The sequence below is a fragment of the Staurois parvus genome, unplaced genomic scaffold, assembly GCF_062004578.1.
Source record: "Staurois parvus isolate SC_StPar_1 unplaced genomic scaffold, SC_StPar_1.0 ptg000484l, whole genome shotgun sequence".
NCBI classification, from domain to species: domain Eukaryota; kingdom Metazoa; phylum Chordata; class Amphibia; order Anura; family Ranidae; genus Staurois; species Staurois parvus.
In genome coordinates, this window is record NW_028318280.1 from 917432 (window position 1) to 924634 (window position 7203).

The window sequence follows — 7203 nt, forward strand, 5'->3', positions numbered from 1 at the left end:
TGACCCCCAATGTAAGGGACATTCTTCCCACTGACCCCCAATGTAAGGGACATTCTTCCCACTGATCACCAATGTAAGGGACATTCTTCCCACTGACCCCCAATGTAAGGGACATTCTTCCCACTGACCCCCAATGGAAGGGACATTCTTCCCACTGATCACCAATGTAAGGGACATTCTTCCCACTGACCACCAATGTAAGGGACATCCTTCCCACTGACCTCCAATATAAGGGACATTCTTCCCACTGACCACCAATGTAAGGGACATTCTTCCCACTGACCACCAATGTAAGGGACATTCTTCCCACTGACCACCAATGTAAGGGACATTCTTCCCACTGACCCCCAATGTAAGGAACATTCTTCCCACTGACCACCAATGTAAGGGGCATTCTTCCCACTGACCCCCAATGTAAGGAGCATTCTTCCCACTGACCCCCAATGTAAGGGACATTCTTCCCACTGACCCCCAATGTAAGAGACATTCTTCCCACTGACCCCCAATGTAAGGGACATTCTTCCCACTGAGCACCAATGTAAGGAACATTCTTCCCACTGACCACCAATGTAAGAGACATTCTTCCCACTGACCGCCAATGTAAGGGACATTCTTCCCACTGACCCCCAATGTAAGGGACATTCTTTCCACTGACCACCAATGTAAGGGACATTCTTCCCACTGACCACCAATGTAAGGGACATCCTTCCCACTGACCTCCAATATAAGGGACATTCTTCCCACTGACCACCAATGTAAGGGACATTCTTCCCACTGATCACCAATGTAAGGGACATTCTTCCCACTGACCACCAATGTAAGGGGCATTCTTCCCACTGACCCCCAATGTAAGGGACATTCTTCCCACTGATCACCAATGTAAGGGACATTCTTCCCACTGACCCCCAATGGAAGGGACATTCTTCCCACTGATCACCAATGTAAGGGACATTCTTCCCACTGACCCCCAATGTAAGAGACATTCTTCCCACTGACCCCCAATGTAAGGGACATTCTTCCCACTGACCACCAATGTAAGGGGCATTCTTCCCACTGACCCCCAATGTAAGGAGCATTCTTCCCACTGACCCCCAATGTAAGGGACATTCTTCCCACTGACCCCCAATGTAAGAGACATTCTTCCCACTGACCCCCAATGTAAGGGACATTCTTCCCACTGATCACCAATGTAAGGGGCATTCTTCCCACTGATCACCAATGTAAGGGACATTCTTTCCTCTGACCACCAATGTAAGGGACATTCTTCCCACTGACCCCCAATGTAAGAGACATTCTTCCCACTGACCCCCAATGTAAGGGACATTCTTCCCACTGATCACCAATGTAAGGGACATTCTTCCCACTGATCACCAATGTAAGGGACATTCTTCCCACTGACCACCAATGTAAGGGACATTCTTCCCACTGACCCCCAATGGAAGGGGCATTCTTCCCACTTATCACCAATGTAAGGGACATTCTTCCCACTGACCCCCAATGTAAGGGGCATTCTTCCCACTGATCACCAATGTAAAGGACATTCTTCCCACTGACCCCCAATGTAAGGAGCATTCTTCCCATTCACCCCCAATGTAAGGGACATTCTTCCCACTGACCACCAATGTAAGGGACATTCTTCCCACTGACCACCAATGTAAGGGACATTCTTCCCACTGACCCCCAATGTAAGGGGCATTCTTCCCACTGATCACCAACGTAAGGGACATTCTTCCCACTGACCTCCAATGTAAGGGACATTCTTCCCACTGACCACCAATGTAAGGGACATCCTTCCCACTGACCTCCAATGTAAGGGACATTCTTCCCACTGATCCCCAATGTAAGGGACATTCTTCCCACTGACCACCAATGTAAGGAACATTCTTCCCACTGACCACCAATGTAAGGGACATTCTTCCCACTGACCCCCAATGTAAGGGACATTCTTCCCACTGACCCCCAATGTAAGGGACATTCTTCCCACTGATCCCCAATGTAAGGGACATTCTTCCCACTGACCACCAATGTAAGGAACATTCTTCCCACTGACCACCAATGTAAGGGACATTCTTCCCACTGACCCCCAATGTAAGGGACATTCTTCCCACTGACCACCAATGTAAGGAACATTCTTCCCACTGACCACCAATGTAAGGGACATTCTTCCCACTGACCCCCAATGTAAGGGGCATTCTTCCCACTGACCCCCCAATGTAAGGGACATTCTTCCCACTGACCACCAATGTAAGGGACATTCTTCCCACTGACCACCAATGTAAGGGACATTCTTCCCACTGACCCCCAATGTAAGGGACATTCTTCCCACTGATCACCAACGTAAGGGACATTCTTCCCACTGACCCCCAACGTAAGGGACATTCTTCCCACTGACCCCAATGTAAGGGATATTCTTCCCACTGATCCTCAATGAATTGGTTCTAGCAAGACCTGAAAACTATTTCAAAGGTTCCTCTGGGGTGAAAAGGTTTGGGAAAGTCTGTTCTAGAGGCACCTGTCAGGATTGTGCATTCATTCTACCCTTTATTTCCATTTCCATCCGGCTCCTACGTGGGGCATGCTTTGCACTTTTATTAAAAACCAGGACTTAGAGAATGTATAAAATGATTCATTTTAAAGTTTTTGCGCTACATAGTATTTACACTTCCCATGAAATATGTAATTACTCACAGATCCCGGCAGCGGTCAATCATTGTGGAACAAGGAGCAATATTTCTGTTACTCTATTGTATCTTATATTTTATTCTTCTTGAAAACTGTCAGCTTTTATCCTTTGTAAGTGTTTTTCTTTTCAAAATCCTCATTGTCTCCAAATTACATATTATATTGTTTAACTTTTACATCCATTTCCACTGTAACTGCTGCTTTTTTTTTATTTTTTCCTTGTGTTGAGTCGGCATCCAGGGGAGAATATCCTTAATATTCCTCCTTTTGAGTGAATATACGACAAACTATACTGGTTAAAGCGTTAGCCTGCCCGAAAATAACATCCTGGGTATAGGTAGGGACCGGTGCGCTGCATTTGCTCCTGGTCCTTTTGCGTCTTGAACATATCAACAGCAAGATCTACCTGCCAGAACCACAGAATTTTAGGTATTCCTGTTCCACAATATAAAATAAATTGTTAATCGTGCATTTGACATAAAGAACAAATAAAAGTTCAATAAATCATAAAAAATATAGATAATATATATTTAAAAAAAAACAATTATACCTATTAAAAATATATTCATAAAGAACAATTTATGTATTTTTAATAGTTAAACATAAATTTAATACAAAGAGCAATTAAACATTCAACAAATCTTAGAGTGTAAACTGTGCTGCCCTATATTGTACAGAAATTGGTTTTCATGAAAATATTTATTTTAGGTAATTTTTAAAATATTTTTATATATTATATCTTCTCTATATAAAAAATATACCTATATATACATATATATATATATATATATATATACGTATATATATATATATATATATATATATACACACACACATATATATATATTGTGGCAGGGCGGTATCCTGCCACGGTGGAAAGCACGATGGAGGCCCAGGATTCTCAACCTTACAGGTTGAGGGGCTCCAGGCAGATCTCCTAATGCAGAGAAAACTGGTTTATCAGTTTCCTCTTTGGTTGGTAAAGCCTGTTTTGGGACCTGTAGCCTGGAGATTTCTTAGAGATTTGGGAGGGATGAAATCTCCAATCCTGGGCCCATATTTTGGGAGCAGCCAGCGTGCTGATTGCACAGGTGTGTGCAGGCCTTTTAGGGGAAGCCAGGCCATGATTCTGGGCTCCACCCCGGCAGTTAGGAGGACTCCACCCAGGCAGACGGGAGGTCTCTGCCGTGGAGTCAGGTGGGCTACACCTAGGAGAGGTGAAAGCCAGACTAGCTGTGTGCTAGTGCCATACTTTGGGGAAGAGTCTGCAGGAGACAGACTTAAAACTGCGTACAAGCCAGGAGGCTGAATACTGTTTATTTGAATTCGTGTGATGGTGGATACCCCTGCGTGGGAAGAATTTTGGTTGTTTGAACTTTCTTAAATAAAAGTGGGCAAACAGGCCCTTAAAAAATAAGCGAGTTGCTGTGTGCTTTGAAGAAGCTCTACCACTTGAAGCGAGTTCCCACAATATATATATATATATATATATATATATATGTAGAATGAATATATAATATATAAAAATATTTTTAAAATTACCTAATATAAATATTTTCATAAAAAACTATTTATGTATGATACAGTGCAGCACAGTGGCTAAGTGGTTAGCACTTCTGCCTGGCAGTACTTGGGTCGTTGGTTCAAATCCCAACCACGGCACCACCTGCCTGGAGTTTGCATGTTTTCCCTGTACCTGCGAGGGTTTCCTCCTACACTCTAAAGACATGCTGGTAGGTTAATTGGTTCCTGTCTAATATGTCCCTAGTATGTGTATGTATGAATGTGAATTAGGGACCTTAGATTGTACGCCCCTTGAGGGTTAGGGACTGATGTGAATGTACAATATATGTTTAAAGCGCTGTGCTGCGCTATATAAGTACCTGTAATCAGGGGTGGACTGACAACTCATGGGGCCCCCGGGCAATAGGGGATCATGGGGCCCCTGTGTCCTTGCCCAAACTCAAAAAAGCCTATGAAAAAGGTACCAGGGGCATCTCATGGGGCCCCCTACTGACCCCAGGCCCTCGGGTAGTGCCCGAGTTTCCAAATGGTCAGTCTGCCCCTGCCTGTAATAGATAAATAAATAATATAGATTGTAATTGAATATCCATAATACAGCATTGTATAGATCCACGTTCCCATTGCATAAAAAAAAATAAAGAGTTAAACATAAATTTAATATAAAATGCAATTAAACATTCAATAAATCTTCAAGAATATAAGCTATATATAAAAATATTTTTTAAAATTACCTAATATAAATATTTTCATAAAAACCAATTTACGTATAATATAGATTGTAATTGAATATCCATCATACAGTATTGTTTAGATCCAAGTTCCCATTACATAATAAAAAATAAAGAGTTAAACATTAATTTAATATAAAATGCAATTAAGCATTCAATAAACCTTAAAGAATATAAACTATATAAAAAATGTTTTTAAAAAACTACCTAATACATTTTTTTCATAAAGACCATTTTATGCATAATATAGATTGTAATTGCATATCTATCATACAGTATTGTTTAGCTCCAAGTTCCCATTCCATAATTAAAAAAAAAAGAGTTAAACAAATTTAATATAAAGAGAAATTAAAAGTTCAATAAATCTTAAACAATGTAAACTATCTATAACAATATTAAAAATGTATATTTAACAAAAACATTTACATAAAAAAACATTTTTTGTATAATGAAGACCGTAATTAAATATTCATTGTACAATAGATTTAGATCTAAGTTCCAATTCCATAATATAAAATAAATAGTTACATTTACATTCATTATAAAGAACAAATTTCAATTTCAATTTGTTCGAAGGTTAAATAGATCATAAAAATATGATTTTTTTTAAATATTAAAATTATACAAAACAAAATATTTTCATTAAAAAAAATCTATGCATGATAAAGATTGTAATTATATACCCATCATACAGGACTGATTCAAGTTATATAAACAATACCATATTTAAAATCCTACTTGGAAATGTATAAAATTCCCTTAAAGTGAAAGTGCATTAAAAAAAAACCTTTGGATGATCCCAATTTATTTTTCGTAAGTTTACAAGTTTATAAACTGGTGTTTTCATGTAACCTTTTTTTACTGTTTACAATCTTTGTTTTACAAATAAACATTTAATAGGGGGAACATCCAAGACACAGGGACACAGCCAATGACATATCACTACACTGGTCCATTGCCAGTGTCATGTGACCGCTGTGACCAATCACAGCAGGTCACATGTCGATTGTATACAATGGATGGCTTCCTGTCCTGCCATCCATTGTATACAATTATGTTGTTAGCTGTGACTGATCAAGGCAGTCACATGATACAGACAGGGCCAATCACAGCCCATCTGTATCATGCGATCAGCTTTGCCCAATCACAGGTAATCACAACAAAAGACTGATTGAATCCGTTTCATTCAGTAACAATTACATCGATATTAGCAATCATAATGTGTTAAAAAAAAATAATAAAATCCTGATCACTCGCCCAGAGTAGTTCAATGTTACTATGGTAACACTGTATTGCTTTGGTCACAGCGTGCTGAAAAATAAAATAGTAAAGAAAAAAATGTAATAAAAAAAGTAATAGAAGCATTTGAGAAAAAAAAAACAAATTCAATTACTATTATTTTTTATGTTAGACTGACTATTCATAAAGTATCTTCTTTAACCATTTGACCTCCGCAAAGTTTTACCCTCTTCATGATCAGACCATGTTTTTGCTATTCAGCACTGTGCTACTTTAACTGGTGATTGCACAGTCATGCAATGCTGTACCCAAATTAAATATCATTTTTTCAAACAAGTAGAACTTTCTTTTGCTGATATTTGACCACCACTGGGGTTTTTCATTTTTTATTATATAAATTTAAAAAAAAGACCGAAAAGTTTGAAAAAACAATGTTCTGCTTTCTGTTACAAAACGTACCCAATAAAAAATTTTATAAAATCAAATTTCTTCATAAATTTAGGTCAAAATCTATTCTGATACCTGTCTTGAGTAAAAAAAAAAAAAAATCACAAAATATGTATATTAGTTGGTTTGTGTGAATGTTATACAGTCTACTAGCTCTGGTATACACACTACATTGCCAAATGTATTGGGCCGTCTGCCTTTCCACACACATGACCTTTAATGGCCCCCCAGTCTTAGTCCGTAGGGTTCAATATTGAGTTGGCCCCACCCTTTCCATGCACATGACCTTTCATGGCCCCCCAGTCTTAGTCCATAGGGTTCAATATTGTGTTGGCCCCGCCCTTTCCACACACATGACCTTTCATGGCCCCCCAGTCTTAGCCCGTAGGGTTCAATATTGTGTTGGCCCCGCACTTTCCACACACATGACCTTTAATGGCCCCCCAGTCTTAGTCCGTAGGGTTCAATATTGAGTTGGCCCCGCCCTTTGCAGCTATAACAGCTCCAACTCTTCTGGGAAGGCCGTCCACAAGGTTTAGGAGGGTGTCTATGGGAAGGTTGGACCATTCTTCCAGAAGCACAT